Genomic DNA, 18,042 nt, shown 5'->3' on the forward strand with positions numbered 1-18,042 from the left:
ATCTGTCCCCTCGGGCAGAGATAGAATTGGCGCACTACATAACTTCTGCTTCAACATTTGAAACGCTGCTTCCTGGTTTTCGCCCCAAACAAACATCCTGTCTTTCTGAGTTAGCGCGGTCAGAGGTAGAGCTATCTTGGAGAAGTTCTCAATGAAGCGTCGATAGTAGCCAGCTAGTCCAAGGAATTGCCTCACCTCAGTTGGGGTTTTTGGCGCTTCCCAGTTTTCGATGGCCTTGACTTTGGAAGGATCAACGTGAATTCCTTTCTCGTTTACAACGTGACCGAGGAAGTGAACTTCTCTAAGCCAAAATTCGCACTTGGAAAACTTCGCATACAACTTTTCTTTCCTTAACAATTCCAAAATCAATCTCAGGTGTTGCTCATGCTCGGCCTTGGTCCGAGAGTAAATCAGAATATCATCTATAAACACAATCACAAACTTGTCCAAGTATGGTTTGCACACACGGTTCATCAGATCCATGAATATAGCCGGCGCATTAGTTAGCCCGAAAGGCATCACTAAGAACTCATAATGGCCATATCTAGTTCGGAAGGCTGTCTTTGGCGCGTCTCCCTCATGGACCCTAAGTTGGTGGTATCCTGACCGTAGATCTATCTTCGAATAATAACTGGATCCCTGCAACTGGTCAAATAAGTCGTCAATCCTCGGTAAAGGGTACCGATTCTTGACTGTCAGCTTGTTCAGCTCCCTGTAGTCAATACACATTCTGAACGAACCATCCTTCTTTTTAACAAACAGTACTGGAGCTCCCCAAGGTGAAAAGCTTGGGCGTATGAAACCCTTATCCAAAAGTTCCTGTAACTGATTGGATAGCTCTTGCATCTCAGATGGAGCTAATCGATAAGGCGCTCGGGCTACTGGTGCAGCTCCTGGGACCAAATCAATTCGAAACTCGATTTGTCGCGGCGGCGGTAATCCGGGCAGATCTTCAGGAAAAACTTCTGGAAATTCGCGCACTACCGGTAAGTCTTCAATTCTTCGCTCATCTTTCTTCTCTACTACATGCGCCAGGAAGGCGTAGCACCCTTTCCTTAGGCACTTACGCGCCTTTAGGCACGAAATCAGTTTCGTCGCAACTCCCTTTCTTTCCCCTTGGATCATCAAAGTTTCTCCGTTCAACAGTGGAATCCGAACCTGCTTCTCATGACAAACAATCTCCGCGAGATTCTCGACCAACCAATCCATACCTACCACAATATCGAAACTTCCCAAATCTATTGGCAACAAGTTTATATTGAACTCATGACCTCCCATGACTAATACACATTGCTCAGTCCTTTCATTCGCGCATAACTGCCTACCATTGGCTAGTTCTATAGTATAAGGTTTGTCTAGCCTACTGGTCGCTAAGCCCAGGGAGTTTTTAAACTCATGGGATATAAAACTTAGGTCAGCGCCAGTATCAAATAAGACAGATGCATAATGACCGTTAAGCAAAAACGTACCGGTTACCACATTCGGTTCTTCCTTTGCTTCACCCGCGCCGATCACAAAAGCTCTCCCGCGAGCTTGGTTTCCTTTCTGTGGGCAATCCCGACTGAAGTGTCCAGGCTTCCCGCATGCGTAGCAGCTGTCGCTCGATCCAGCTTCTCTGATGCGACAATTCATCGCCTTGTGTCCTGGTCTGCCACATTTGGCGCATTCGATTTTTGCGCATTCACCCTCGTGGTGATACTTGCATTTGCTGCACCATGGGCGAGGCCCGCTGTATCCTTTTCTTGATGGTTCCGCGGCTTGAATCGCGTAAACCCTTGTGCTTTCCTGCTTCTTGGGCGGTGGCTGCTTGAAGTCTGACCCTCGGTGGGAGTTCCATTTCCTCTTGGAGTCGGAGGTTCGCTGCTCGTTCAAGCGGGGTGGTCAACATACCCGCACGAACCGTATCCCTTGTAAGGGTGATGGCTCGCGCAACCGCCTCGTCAAAGGTCGGAGGTGCGGCGGCGTTGAGCGGGACTCTAACGACAGGAGGTAACCCAAAGATGTACCTCTCGATTTTCTTTTCTTCTGTGTTTGCCATGTCTGGCACCAGCTGGCAAAGCTCGTTGAAACGATTGGTGTAGGCATCGATATCCGTTCCTACCATGGTGTGGTTCCAGAATTCTTGTTGCAAGCTCTGAATTTCTGCGCGAGAGCAGAACTTTCTCATCATCATTTCTTTCAATTCTTCCCAGGTCTTGTGAAGAGCAACTTCTCGCCCCAAAGTCTTTACTTGGAGCTTCCACCAAGACGAAGCTGCTTCTTGGAACATGCAGGTCGCGTAAAGGACCTTCTGGTTTTCACTACATCCGCTGATGGAGAGAACGGTCTCCATCTTGTCAATCCAATTGTAGAGCCCAATGGCTCCTTCGGTGCCTTTGAACGGCCAAGGCCTACAGGCCATGAATGTTTTATAGGAGCATCCTTTGTTCAAGGCTCCGGATTCGGGTTCTGGGGTCTCGTTCTCTTGGCGACCCTGACTAGATTCGGCCTTGCTGGCCTCATGCGTTGCAATCGCCTGCGCGATTATTTCTGCGAGCTCCTCGGGTGTCATGGTAATTCCCTTGGCTCTGGTTGGAGGCATTCTTTTCATAAAAAGAAAATATAACAAACTTAGCGCATGTACTCAGAGCACATAATGTTCTTATCTCTAGACAGTGACCCGTGTTCCTAAGTGCGTGTGTGATTTTTCTTTTGAAAATATTCTTTTGAAAATATTCTTTGAAAATATTTCATGCGATTCCCCAAAGGTTATAGTCTAGGTTAAAAACTTCTTTTCCTAGTTCGCTATAACCAGTGCTCTGATACCAATCTGTCACACCCGGCCCTGAGCGGCGGAAACAGCCGGGCGCGCACGAGTGGGGATTGATAATTAAGCACGGGCCATTGCAAAACACTCAAAGATTTTTATTGCGCATGAGAAGTTTATTACAAACACATTACATTGTTCAAAGATTACAAAAAGAAACATCCAAGTATAAAACTGAAGATTTCCTCGCCATATCCCCTTGCGCGGCGGGTAACCGTGCGCATCGAGGGGATAAAACCAAAATCTTCCAAAAAGCTTGTTTTAGATGTTCAGCGTGTGGTGCTCTAAGTGTGACTCCATGCGCTACCTAGTTATCTCCTGAAAGACACGTAAAAACATTTGAATCAGTATAAACTGAGTGAGTTCACAAGTTTTAGTAACTTGATAAAATCATTCTGAAACATTTCTGGCAACATCATTAACATCTGCTTGGTAAAATCGTATTAACACAATTCTGACAATATTCTGATAAAAATCGTTCCGCGGGTTACGCGTGAACAAATTCTGGATACGGTGCTCGTCTATGTAAGTGGCGCAGCCACTACGAGCGAAAATAACGTAAAACCGTCCCGCGAGTTACGCGCGGACGTTTCTGGAAAACTATGCTCGTCTATGCAAAGAGGCATTGCCCCTACGAGCTAAGGATACCGTCCCGCGGGTTACGCGCAGACGTTGTGCCGGAAAACAAGGCGCTCGTCCATGCAAAGAGGCGCGACCCCTACGAGCGGGCTCAACCCCATAGTACTGCCCCATGCCAGGCACTCGTCCATGCAAAGAGGTGCGACCCCTACGAGTGGGCGGATCAAACCAGCAGTCCCTACCCTTAGAGTTCCAATGGTAAAGTGATCACTTACTCGAGTTCTAGCGCACATACATTGAAAACCTTAGATAACCGTTTGCATTGCTCATCATGAAACATAACTTAAAACACATAATCGCTTGCATAGCTTGTAAGTATACCATGATAAAACATTATTTAAGTACGTGTCCCTCGCCCCGAAAGCAATTTAAAAACAGTGAAAACAGTGAAAATAGGGGCTGTGAGACTCACCTGAGGTTCTTGTTAAGGGATTAATCGAGATTCGGGTTTTCTTGGTGTTGGCCTCGGAATCGAAGGTCTAGAATACGATTAAATAACAAGTATATATATTAAGATCAAGAAATAGGAGAATATAAGGGTTGGATAGTAGGTCTCAAGGTTATATTCTCGGCTTACCTAGTAACCGGATCGGAGCTGGAAACAACGGATGCTTGGAAAGGATTAGTGCAAGTTTGTAGTTCTTTGAAGTGTGTTTTGGGTGATAATTTAGGCTACAAATTTATAGGCAAACTCAAGGGAACACAATCCCTTGCTTTAGGGGATTAAAATCTTTTCATATCTAAATGTAATGATGATAAAGTATGGAAGTTATTATTATTTACTTAAGAGTGGAGTGGTGGATAAAAGATTTTGATTTGATTTGGACAGAACATGCAGATCTGGGGTTGGTGAGAATAGGGTGGCTGACAGTTGACTTTTCATGTTACAGTGTGCTTTTTCAGGTACTTTTGTCAGTGTACAGTAAAAAGTGGAAAATCTCTGAAACACGCTACTGTTTCCTTTCGGGCGGGAGTAATCTCCTTAACTGGAGAATAGACCAAGTGTTCTGCGCGTATAACTTGGTGCGCATAGCTTTCTGCGTATAGGACATGTCTTTGCTGCGGGTAGGTGCGTAACCTTCTCGCAGTTAGGGACATTTGAGTTTCATTTGTAGATTCTCCAGGTGGTCTTGGTATTTCAACATAGTGATCAGTCATGTTGAAGTCAATTCCATCTTGGAGCTTCAGACAAACTAGCTCTCAACGTTCCCGCCATGCGGGTAGGTTAGTTCCCTTCCGCACGCGCATAAACGATGTAGGATGCACCCGCCTTAGCATCATGCGGGATGGTCAACTCATAGACAACATAATGTTTAAGTTACATGAAAACATAAAGCCAAATCATTCACGCATGGCGCATATAACATATGCTCACGCTGGTTCTTAACATGGTGCGCTCGCGCAGGTTGCACATAACAACTGCACGCGCTGACTAACATGGCGCGCTCGCGCAGGGCGCACATAACATATGCACGCGCTTAATATTTACAATCACCTAATTATTAGGTTGATTACTTAGCTTATGGGTTTGGGAAATTACCGGTTGTCACATTGATAGACGTCCCTGCATTGTTGTCATCGATTATAGGTTGAAATCTTTCACATTTAGCTAAGCATCTATCTAGCCTCTCCCATAATGGTGTTTGTGCAGCTTCTTGTGACTGAGGGGGTTGTGGTTGTGGTTGTGGTTGTACTTGTGTTTATGTGATAACAACTTTCTTTCCTCTTTCCCATCTATATCCTCTTTGTTAATCCAAGTATCTTCTTTTCTTTGTTTTTGGTTTTGTTGGTGCTTGAGCTCGGAATACCATTGGTTCATCTGTGTTTCCTCCATTTTCACATGTAGGATTTACTTGTTTCCATATCCGTGTTGGTAACGGATGTGTTTTTGAATTCTTTTACCAACTCACTCATGTTGTTAATCAAAAACAATAAAAACAACGAACTCCACAAAAATAATCATATATTTATATTCATGTGTGGTTAGAATCTTATCCATATAGTTAACACATTTATTTCCTAACTATTATGTTTAAGACTAGGTATTATTAAAATACTTGTTTTGCTTAAACTGGTGGCTCTGATACCATATCCAGTAACAGCCCCCGACTCTATACCCTCAGAGGGGAGCCATGAACGCAAGCGGTGGTACTGTGTTTATTAAAATATTTGGAAGTGAAAATTTTCATCAGGGCCGTAGTTAAGAAAAATTATCATGGTGTAAAACCACCGTGATTTTTATTTCACAAACTGGAGATAAAAGCCATTTTTATACAAACATAAGTTTTGTAAGGATAAACCGTTATTTACCAAACATATTCATTTATTCATTCTTGTGACAAGCCACTTATTTAAGTTGAAAACCCCGCGAACATCATTCCTGAGTCTTTAACAAGTCACTTGAAACATGTTTAAATATATTTGGCCAGCATGAAATACTGGTGAGTAAATTCATTACAACATTAAGATGTTTTTACACCTTCCTGCTTACAAATTACCGAGAGGTACTTGTCACACGACCATATTTGTGACTGTGACCATATTACTTATTGGCTAACACTTGTCCAATACGTAACGTGTAATAACAATTAAGTTAACCTTGCATACAAAATCCCACAATACTAGTAGTAATCATCCCGTAAGTCTACAAAGTCTTAAGCACTGTAATTAAATGAAAACCTTTTGAAAATATTTGGACTATCTAGTTTATAATTTTAAAAAATCTCAATGACAGTGTTGGAAAATTGATTGTCTTATACAAATGTGAATAGTACAAAAACTCGAATATCTCACCTTATAAGTTTATTGTTTATGAGCTTCCTGTTAATTAAGCACCTAGTTTAACACAATGTATTATATATTTGTATAAACCAATAATTGTAACGATAATCACAAGATTAATAACTTTACACGATGGCACAAAAGCAAAAAGAAGTTTTGTAATATTGAGAAGAAATTTATGCAAAATATGGCGTTTATACCCAATCCCCTTGAAAACAAGATGCAAAACCCAGACTCATCCGATGGATTCTACTACTCCAGGAATTCGACATTGAAGTTAAGGACAAAAAGGAGCAGAAAATGTATCCGCAGACCATCTTTCGCGCTTAGAATGCCCGGCTTCAAATGGACACCACGAGGAAATTATCAATGATAATTTTCCACATGATGTTCTCATGTATATCCAAGCAGTCATGCAGGAGGAAGATGAAAGTCCTTGGTTTGTCGATTTCGCGAACTATTTAGCATGTAGAATCTTAAGAAAAGGGCTCACTCATCAACACCGGAAGAAATTCTTCTCCGATATGAAGTTCTACTTCTGGGAAGACCCTTACTTGTTTAGGATAGGTGCTGATCAGGTAGTTTGTAAGTGTGTAGCGGGAAAGGAGGCCTTAGATATTCTCAAACACTGTCATGAAGGACCTACTGGTGGACACCACGGTACCACCACTACGGTCAGAAAAGTATTTGATGCAGGATTCTTCTGGCCCACCATATATAAAGACACACATGCTTTGATCCAAGCATGCGATGCTTGTCAAAGAGCCGGAAACATCTCAGCCAAAAATGAGATGGCTCAAAATGGCATTCAATTTGTGAGGTATTTGATGTATGGGGAATATATTTCATGGGCCCATTTCCTAACTCGTTCGGAAATAAGTACATCCTTGTAGCAGTCGACTATGTGTCTAAATGGGTAGAAGCATAAGCTCTTCCCACTAACGATGCTCGAGTAGTTGTACGATTTCTGAAAAAGTTATTTTCACGATTCGGTACTCCGAAAGCCCTAATTAGCGACAAAGGTACCCACTTCTGTAACGCTTTGATGGACAAAGTCTTAGCACGATATGGGGTTCACCACTGACTGGCAACACCATATCACCCTCAGACTAGTGGGCAAGTAGAGGTCTCGAATCGAGGAATTAAAAGGATTTTAGAAAGAACTATAGGAATTAATCGCAAAAATTGGGCAGAAAAGTTAGATGACGCTTTATGGGCCCTCAGGACGGCTTACAAAACTCCCATAGGAACAACACCATTCAAACTTGTTTATGGGAAGACATTTCATCTACCCATAGAACTAAAGCACAAAGCTTACTGAGCTCTCAGAGCAGTGAACTTTGATCTAATGTCCGCCGGTAAAAACCGGAAAGATCAAATTCACGAACTAGAAGAACTAAGAGCACTGGCATATGAAAATTCCTGGTCTTACAAAGAAAAGACTAAATGTTTACACGACGCTCATTTAAAAGAAAACAAAAAATTTCAAGTTGGCATGTGGTAAACTACTTTAAATATAAGAGCTTATGTGATAATAATAATAATAATAATAATAATAATAATAATAATAATAATAATATTCAATATTATTATGATTTGAATGTTTGTTGGTTGTGTGCAGTTATTTATGATTTAGGTACACTATAGGAAAACGTATGAAAAACAGGGGACGCATCTAGGATATTTAGCTTTTGTACAAGATCGTGTTTTAAATTTATAAAAGTGATTTCTACTAAGACTAAACACACACAAAATAGGCAAGTGTACTTATCGTATATGTAGAATAGTATTGGTAAGAACCAAGTATCGATATTTATCATAAACCACTTGCTTACTAAAATGATGTTTTAGTAGAGATCATGAGTTAATTATGCATATCTTTTTCTTTAATTATCATGGAATAACATGACTTAGGAGTAATGTATTATTCCCACATTTAATCACCATAGCAAGCTTATATCACATATTTACCAATTCATTGTTAAACCAAAGTTAAGAGAAGTTTGAACCAAGATGATACACTTTAATAATCGATCTTCTATCTAAAAAAATATAAAAAACCCAAAAATATTGTCTTTTAATTTATGTTTTTAATTTATGTCTAAACTTGCTTATCAAAACTAAAACTATTATGATTTCACTTCATGTTGAAATAAATACAACAATTTAGTAGTAAAAATCAAATAAGTCTGTCCGTGGATCGATACTTGGTTGCTACCTATACTACATTTATGATATGTACACTGGCCTATTTGTGTGGGTTTGGTTAAGATAATAATCATTTTTATAAATTTAGGACTAGACATTGTGTAAATAAAACTTTTGAAAAACTTCACTTTTTCTATACCATTACACGCACACCACCCGTTCTGACCCTAACCCGTTTCGACCCATGACCCGTTCGACTCAACCCAACCCAACCCATTTGTCACCCCTACTCTTGAACATATATTTTTAGAACACAAATATTCTATTATTGTAGGGGTGCCATAGGGTTGGTTTCGACTCAAAACTATAACCATATTCGAGATGTTGTTTAACGAATAACCATTACCAATCGGTCATGGTAGTTTCAGTTAATCGGTTTTGAAAATTATAGTGGCTTAGTTATGGGCTAGTTAACAATGAATTTAAGTCTAGCTAAAAATAGCTCAAAAGTCAAAACAATATAATTGAGCCTTATTTACAAAAACTTTGAACAAGGAATAAATTGTTATTACATATTTACATATTTTAGTATATTTCATAACATTTAAAACAAATGCATGTAATCTATAATATAAATAAGTACAAATAGTCAATACGGTTCGGTTTTGACGAATATGGAAACCTTATTAACCATAACCGGTCCACTATTATCAGTTTTCCGATAATCATTAAACTGACCCACCGGTTTTATAGGAAAATCCAAAATATTGGTCATAGGTGCAATTTTAACATATATAAAGAGAGATACTGAAGAAACACTAATGGACCCCGGGCAGATTACGGATAATCTGGGGGTTAAATAGATGTTTCCCACGAGGGGTTAGATCCGGCAAAGATGGTTCTTCTGATAACCTGCAAAACAGACACCGTGAGCTCGTCACTGAGAAGGGGGGGTTACCTCCTTGTGACCACCCTCCGGCGTGAGAATCAGACTAGATTGCTCTTGAATATAAGTGTATATTAAGAGATTGCTAGAGCAGATATCAGGTATAAGATGTAAGATACAAGATAAGATGAGATGATCATACCATTTGGGGTATTTATAGCCGAATGTAGGTTTCCAAGAAGGTGTAGCCGGCTGAATAGTATTCCTGTTCTACCAACTGTGGCCTACGCACGTGCCATGCTGGTAGTTGGAGGGTAGGCAGCGGCTGACAGTGTCCAGGCCTGCTGTGTACTATTCCTTTTCCACCAACTGCAGGCTATGCACATGGTATGACAGGAGTTGGTGAGTAGGTAGCGGCTAATAGTGACATACAGTACAAGAGCATGCTGCTCGCCATACTGTTGTCAATGAGCTGTCGTATCTCTGGTCAGATCTTTTGCCCATACCTCGTCAGGTACAGTACAAAAGATCTTCCAGTATCGTACGGACTGGCTCATTTGGGCGGGAGTATTCCCCCTCCCGCCTTTGTACGGGATTGTTCCCGGCTTTGCTCATTCCTTCAGGTGACTACTGAATTATTTTGAGAGCTAAGTGCCTTGTGCGTGTAGCCTTGCTGCGCGGGTGGCCTTCCCTGATGGCTTGTATCCGCAGCTGCGGGAACAGGCGGAGTACTTCACCATTGGGAGGCATTTCCTGCGGGAACAGCTTGCGTACTGCGCGTAAGGACGTCACGTCTCTGAGCATGGTGGGTCCTGCGGATCCAGTTGGTTTCTGCGCAGACGTCTCTCTTCAAGGTGAGTCATGCGGGTCCAACTGGGCTCTGCTGGGACCTACCTCTTCAGATACGTATCGTTTAAAACCTTTGTGGTTTCGTTTACATGTTTGATGGCAAGTATTTTTGGTCAATAAGTTTTAAATACCCTATGCATGTGAAGAAGTGTATGTGTTTCCCAACAAAAATTCTTAGGTTCGTTAATTGTAACTTAATATGTGCTTTTAAGTAAATAAACTTTTGGTACCTTGCTATGGGGGTAACTTATGGATTTGAACAATAGAAAAATAAAATCTAGGAATTTATGTAGTACGTTTATGAAAAGAAAACAAATCCATGAGATTGTTCTATAATTGCCGTCTTAAAACATTTGATTTTTAGAGATACCTATATCATGTGAAATAAATCACAAAGGTGATTTGAACATTCATAAGAAAAGTTTTGTCCAATCCAATTGTGGGTTCACATACTAAACACTTGTTTATAACCATACATCAAAACAAATACGGCCAATTTATTATTGTAATCACAAAAAGATATGAATATGTTTTTAGATTGAAAAACTCTAATTTAGAAACAGCCGTTACGATTTTGATGGAGTTTGAAAATTTCATTAGAAAGGAAGTAGTGTTCTTGTTCCTTATTATTTGCTAACTTAAAAAACATAATTTAAACATGCATCATTCACAAATTTTTGTTTTTTTTAGTTTTTTTTTAGTTTTTTTTAAATAAAATATCTATCAATCACATAGGCATAAATTTAAGTTCATACCAATATTATTTTATTTTCACATAATATTTTTATATGTAAGAGCCCTAAAATCTAATTTTTAGAAAATGGACTTTTTGGCTTATTTTTGTAACGGTAAGAGCTCATTAGCGTTAAACTTTCAAGATTCAAAAATATCTATACTCTGGTTACTAGTAAAATCACGCAAACCACATTTTATTACAAACAAACAACTTTTAAACAGTAGTAAAAACTTTTAAACAGTAGCAAAAAGAATATATTTGTGGTTGATCGAGTGATAATATATTAATTCTTTAATTATATATATATAAAACGCAAAAATAGTAATCTATCTTGAACCATTCAAACACCTTAATAAATCAAAGTTAGAAACATACCATGTGTCCCTTACCCAATTCTCAAAAGATATGATCAATCAAACCCTGCCAAAACTTTACTCGATTCAATTATATATATATAAAACGCAAAAATAGTAATCTATCTTGAACCATTCAAACACCTTAATAAATCAAAGTTAGAAACATACCATGTGTCCCTTACCCAATTCTCAAAAGATATGATCAATCAAACCCTGCCAAAACTTTACTCGATTCACTTATTTTTATCACTTGCTTCAAATAAATTTCAGGCCCATACAAAAACCCTTTTATAGAATAGTTTTAAATATAATAAACAAACAACAAAAAAAGATAAAACCTAAGTTTACTGTATATAATCACACCACTTCAGTGAGTAGTTGAAAACAAAACCCTAAAAGGGTTCTTTCAAAGAACAAATTCGCCAGATCGATCTCTTTCACTTCTTGCTATTAGTTATCTATATACATGTAAACCTAACAAGCCTTAATCATCATTATCTCTTATTATTCAGCTCAAATTTCTTGTTTTCTTGCAACCCTTTTGCTAAAACCTGCTGATTTTGCAATCCAATGTGAAACCAGTTGAAATTTGTTGCTAAAGATTGATTCTTTTTTCTTTTTATTGTCTGATCATCTTTGAATTTGGTCTTTATGTTATAAAGTTTTGATCTTGATGAGTTCAAGAGCTGGTAAAGATTCTTACCCTTGTTATGTTTAATTATTTTGATTCTACTTTTTAGGGTTTGTGTTGTGTGAGTGATCAAAGATTGGATTTTTATTGTGTAAGATGTCAAATTTCTTTGTGTAATAATTTGGGTTTTGTCTTTTATGTTGTTGGTTTTCATTTTCTTGAAGTAATTTGCATAATTTTATAATTAAAAAGATGTTATCTGAATTGGGTAGACAACCGATGATCGGTAGTGGTGGTGAGGGTTCATTTGGGGATGAATTGGAAAAGGAGATCGGGTTGTTGCTCCGTGAACAACGGCGTGAAGCTGATGACCGCGAAAAAGAGCTGAACATGTATAGAAGCGGTTCGGCACCGCCTACTGTAGAGGGTTCGTTAAGTGCAGTTGGTGGTTTGTTTAACAATAGCCATGGTCAAAGTCAAACCAATGGTATAGCTGAAGATGAACTTAGAGCTGACCCTGCTTACATATCTTATTATTATTCGAACACGAATCTAAACCCTAGGTTACCGCCACCACTGTTGTCGAAAGAGGATTGGCGGTTTACTCAGCGGTTGCAGGGCGGTGGTGGGTCGGGTTTGGGTGGGATTGGAGATAGGAGGAAGTCAAATAGGAGTGATGGTGGTGGTGGGAGTGGCGGTGGTGGCGTGTCGCTTTTTTCTATGCCACCTGGTTTTAACTCGAAGAAACAGGATAACGAGAACTTGGAGTCTGAGAAGTTAAGGGTTTGGCTGAGTGGGGCGGTGATGGATTGATTGGTTTGCCCGGTTTAGGTCTAGGTAGCAAACAGAAGAGTCTTGCTGAAATTTTTCAGGTAGTTTTTATTACTGATAATATTGATATGTCATGAAATGATGTTTTGGTTGCTTGCTTGATATTTAGAGTTATGATTGTAGTTAGTTAGAACATATAAATTTCTGTCTTATTGGTTCTGTTTTTTTAATTAAAAGCTAAGGTTTAAGTTTTCTTGTTCATTAGCGAAAAGTTTTTTACAAATGATTTGGTGTTCTTTGGATTGGCAAGATGCAAAGCTGTAAACATTAAACTCCATTGTTTTCTTGATGATTCTTTTATGAATTATGATAGTTAATTAAGAAAACGTTAAAGGTAGTTAAGATGATGCTTTTCTTTTCCCGTATCCAATATTTTTAATTCTTTTAAATTTTTATACAAATGATTTGGTGTTCTTTTGGGTACTTATTTTTTCTATCCCAATTTTTTAATTCTCTTAAAAGTTTTGTACAAATGATCTGGTGTTCTTTTCGGTAGCAAGATGTAACTTAAATTTCTTTTGTTTTCTTGACGATTTCTTGAATTTGGTAGCTAATTTAGAAAACATTTAAGGTAGTTAAGATGATTCTTTTTTTTTTGTATCTGAACTTTGATATTTTGTTAAAATTGTATACAAATGATTTGGTGTTTAAGAAAAGAAATGGGAGAAATGGTGTAGGTCCAACTTTTTGAATTTTCCTATTTGAGTAGTTGTATGTTAAAGTTTGTTTATTGTTCCTTTGTGTGTTTAGGCTGCTTGCCTCTTGTTAACGGTCTTTTGTTTGGTTTTAATAAGATTAGTATTTAAAAAAATGATTTGGTGTTGTTTTGGGTAGCAAGATGTAAACTTTAAGTTCTAATAGTTTATTTATTTATTTTTTTATGATTCTTTCTTGAATTAGGATACTTAATTAAGAAAACACTTAAGGTAGTTAACATGCTACCGATGATACTTTTTTTGTATCTAAATTTGGTAATTCTGTTAAAAGTTTTATACAAGTGATTTGGTGTTCTTTTGTGTAGAAAGATGTAAACTTTAAGTTCTATTGTTTTCTTGATGATTCTTTCTTGTATTGGAGTAGTCAATTAAGAAAAGTATTTAAGATGGTACTTGTTTTTCGTATCACAATTTTGTAATCCGGTTAAAATTACTAAAAATGTAACCTTTTATGCAGGATGATTTGAGCCGTTCAACTCCACCTTCAGGACACCCTTCACGACCAGCAAGTCGTACTGCTTTTGAAAACAATGATGAATCCCTAGGCTCCGCCGATGCTGAGCTGGTTCAACCACATGGCACGAAGGGCCCACCAACGTCATACTCTTATGCTGCTGTTTTAGGTGCTTCTTTATCAAGAAGCACAATCCCTGATCCGCAACACATTGCTCGGGTCCCGAGCCCGATTCCCACCCCAATAGGAAACGGACGAGTCAACCCGTCAGATCGAAGAAATCCCAATAGCCTGGGTTTATTTAACGGACCCACTTCTCACCCAGAAGATCCAGCTGATTTGGTGACTGCACTGTCGGGTATGAATTTGTCAAATGGGGTCATGGGGGACGAGTCAAACCTGACCCAGTATGACCAACATAATATTCTGCAGGGTCAGAAAAATAATAAAAACAGTTTGTACTTTGACGGGTCTTCGAGTAACTTACAATCTCAATATCAGCATAATAATGGCGGTGCACGTTCTTATTCGACCAACAAAGGGTCAAATGGGCAGCATTCTGTCAACTCACCACAAATGATGTCGAGTCAACATACCGGCAGTTTGAATCTACCGCCACTTTTTGAAACCGCCGCTGCGGCTTCTGTCATGGGCTACCCTGGAATGGAATCAAGATTTGGTTTGGATTCACCAAACATGAGCAGAATCATGAACCAAATGTCGGGATCTTTTATGGACCCCGTGTATCTTCAGTACTTGAGGTCAACCGAATATGCCGCTCGAATTGCCGCCCTGAACGACCCCACCATTGACCGGAGCAACTATCTTAATAATTCATATGAAGACTTGCTTCAAAAAGCGTATCTTGGAACTTTATTGTCGCCACAAAAGTCACAATACGGCGGTGTGCCTTATGCATCTGGTAGTCCTCACCCCCATGGATATTATGGAAATCCTGCATTTGGAGTCGGGCTGTCGTATTCGGGAAGCCCGTTAGCAAGCCCACTTCCTAATTCTCCTGGTGGGCCTGGTAGTCCAATTAGGCTTGGTGAACTCAACACTCGGTTTTCACCTCAAATGAGAAGTTTAGGTGGCGGTAGTGGTGCAATGGGACATTGGCTTTTAGATGGTGGAGATAATAACGCTGCATCTTCTTTGCTAGAAGAGTTTAAGAGCAATAAGACCAAAAGTTTTGAGCTTTCTGAAATTAACGGTCATGTTGTCGAGTTTAGGTATGTGGATACAAAATTAAAATCTCTTTTTAGTTTTTACTAAAACCAATTGCTTTTTACTACATAATTAAATATAATATATCTAATTTGTTGTTACTTTTTTTGTCATCAGCGCGGATCAGTATGGTAGCCGTTTTATCCAACAGAAATTAGAAACCGCTACAACAGAAGACAAAAATATGGTTTTTAAGGAGATTTTTCCTCAAGCTTTGACTTTGATGACTGATGTTTTTGGAAATTATGTGATTCAGAAGGTGTTATAAACAACTTAACTTTTATTATCCAAAATAAAAGTTTACGCTTTTTTGCAATTTTAACAGTTTTGAATTGATTCTTTATTTGTTTGCAGTTCTTTGAGCATGGAATGCCAGCTCAGAGAAGAGAGTTGGCTGGAAAGCTGTTGGGCCATGTTTTGTCTCTTAGTCTTCAAATGTACGGCTGTCGAGTTATACAGAAGGTATAATATGGGTTATTTAGCATCCCTTACTATAACTTATGTTTCAGGATTCTTGATTTTTAATTTCTATAATATTTTAGGCGATTGAAGTTGTTGACTTGGACCAAAAGATGAAGATGGTGGAAGAACTTGATGGGCATATCATGCGTTGTGTACGTGATCAAAACGGGAATCATGTTATTCAAAAATGTATCGAGTGTGTTCCCGAAGAACATATTCAGTTTATTATCACAACTTTCTTTGATCAAGTTGTGGTCCTTTCAACCCATCCATACGACTGTCGTGTCATACAGGTAATAAAAAACTTACCAAAAATAACTTTCAAATTATACATGACTTCAAGATTACAAATTCCCTTGGCAATCTTTCAGAGGGTGCTTGAGCATTGTGAGGATCCTAAAACTCAAAGCAAGGTGATGGATGAAATTCTTGCATGTGTAAGCATGCTAGCACAAGATCAGTATGGAAATTATGTTGTGCAGGTTTGTAGTCAGTGATTGAATCTTAATTTGCTTGTTTGACTTTTTTCTTTGACTAATGGTTGTCTGATCTTTTTGTTAAATTTGTGTTGAGCAGCATGTATTGGAACATGGCAAGCCACATGAGCGGTCAATAATAATTCAAGAGTTGGCCCCAAAGATCGTTCAAATGAGTCAACAGAAGTTTGCATCAAACGTGGTTGAAAAATGCTTGACTTTTGGTGATGCTAGCGAACGCCAGCTCCTCGTTCACGAGATGCTTGGTACTACGGACAAAAACGAGCTACTTCAGGTTTCATTTTTATCTTGTTTTTTTTGCTATTATTTTTCATCATAATTGATGCTCATTTTGGTTTGGTATGCGTTTTTATTCAGGCAATGATGAAAGATCAGTTTGCAAATTACGTGGTGCAAAAAGTGCTTGAAACTTGCAGTGATCAAGAACATGAACATATATTGTCGCGAATTAAGGTTCATTTGAATGCGCTTAAGAAATACACTTATGGAAAACATATTGTTGCACGTGTAGAGAAACTTGTTGCTGCTGGAGGTATGTGCATATTCACATATGACTTGTGTTTTTTTTAACATTGTTTAAAGATATACTGATGGCCTGATGGTGTTTTGTTGGTTGCAGAAAGGAGAATTGCTGCACAGTCAGCACATGCTGCATAGGAAGATGACGAACGAAAGTTGTACAGTTAACGAAGGAAGCCTAGTTTGAGCTACCCTTTTTCCTGTTTATCTTTCCTAGTTGCAAATAAAGTTTGGTTTGACTTGGAGAACTGTAAGTTTATGCGTAGAGTTACTTTTTATCATAAGAAAGAATGTTGAGGGTGGCTAGTGGCGGTGGCACCTGTGGCGGTATGTAAAGGGAAAGGTGAGGGAGGCGAAGGTAGTAGTTCTGTGACTTGACTGTACAAAAATGAAGCTCTTATTTATCAGCAGAGCATGAGAGTCGTTGATGTTTTTAGGCAGAGAGTTGAGTTGGTTATGCTATGTTATGCTGTTCTGTTTAAACAATTTTCTTATAATTTATGCTTCAGTTTCTTATTTCAAGTGGTGGATATGCTGTATGTAGGTTGTGATGCATTTGGGACGGGTACGTATCTGAAATGATATAAGTTTGGTTTTAGAAAATTTCACAGGTTTGGTACTTGGTGATATCGTTTGCTCAAATATTTTAATTCTTTCTTTTTTATAAGATTTATGCTATTTTTTTATTCAATTCTTTATTTTTTATAAGATTTATGCAAAACATTTTTTTTTAATACTTTAATGTGATTTATGCTGAATTTGTTAGAAACTATTTGTGATACCCATGTTATGCGGCGGGGACGTAATATTTTTTTTCATCTATAATAGTATATCATGGGAGTGTTAAAATTTGTAACATAAAATCAGGCGGAATAAAATGTCCTTGCATGCTTAATGGGAGTATTAAAATTTTAAGGTAAAATTAAGAGAAATAAAGTTTTTGCATACTGAAACAAAACAACAGATTAAAAAAACCTGCCAAAGAAACAACAAAACAAGTTGGAAAAATCAAAATTGAAAAAACTGGATTAAAAGAACACAATTAAAAATTGACACACACTGATAAGAAGTTAAAGAAAGAATAATTATCCATTGACCCCAGCCCAGGTATCAATCTCCGGTACATGTTGCCAAAGTTCTTGTTCTTTCCGCTAGACCATGGAAAGCTTTTGGGGTTAATTGTTTAAAAAACACCATTAACTCTTTTATAAGGACCACATCCGGAGAATTGAATAAATAGTTGGTCCAATCAAATCGTGACACATGGTAAAGCTTCCAAAGCAACCAATCACGATTTAGAACTATTCCCCTCAATTTGAAAGGTCTATTAGAATTATAAAATAAGGTCTATGTACCATATATTTTAAGTTGGATCTCAAGCAATGGGCATTATTTGCCAACTCAATGGGTACGAGACAACTTTATATTTGACATATTGTCATCCTTAGTTGACAGTTTGCACGCCCTGAACCCATGCCCTAAGGTGTCCTAGAGGTTGGGTTTA

At 38.5% G+C, this 18,042-nt stretch overlaps 1 pseudogene across 1 annotated transcript; it reads left to right on the forward strand.

The window, feature by feature from the left end:
- The first annotated feature begins 11,393 nt into the window (after positions 1-11,393).
- LOC143533753 (pumilio homolog 2-like) lies at positions 11,394-17,054 on the forward strand (annotated as a pseudogene). The gene is made up of 9 exons (XR_013135414.1): positions 11,394-12,704; positions 13,837-15,065; positions 15,178-15,319; positions 15,415-15,522; positions 15,603-15,815; positions 15,894-16,004; positions 16,099-16,293; positions 16,377-16,551; positions 16,639-17,054. The product of XR_013135414.1 is annotated as a pumilio homolog 2-like (transcript).
- Positions 17,055-18,042: the final 988 nt, after the last annotated feature.

The sequence above is a fragment of the Bidens hawaiensis genome, unplaced genomic scaffold (assembly GCF_021521415.1).
Source record: "Bidens hawaiensis isolate Kalapana, Puna unplaced genomic scaffold, B.hawaiensis_p1.1 tig00009863_1, whole genome shotgun sequence".
Lineage (NCBI taxonomy): Eukaryota > Viridiplantae > Streptophyta > Magnoliopsida > Asterales > Asteraceae > Bidens > Bidens hawaiensis.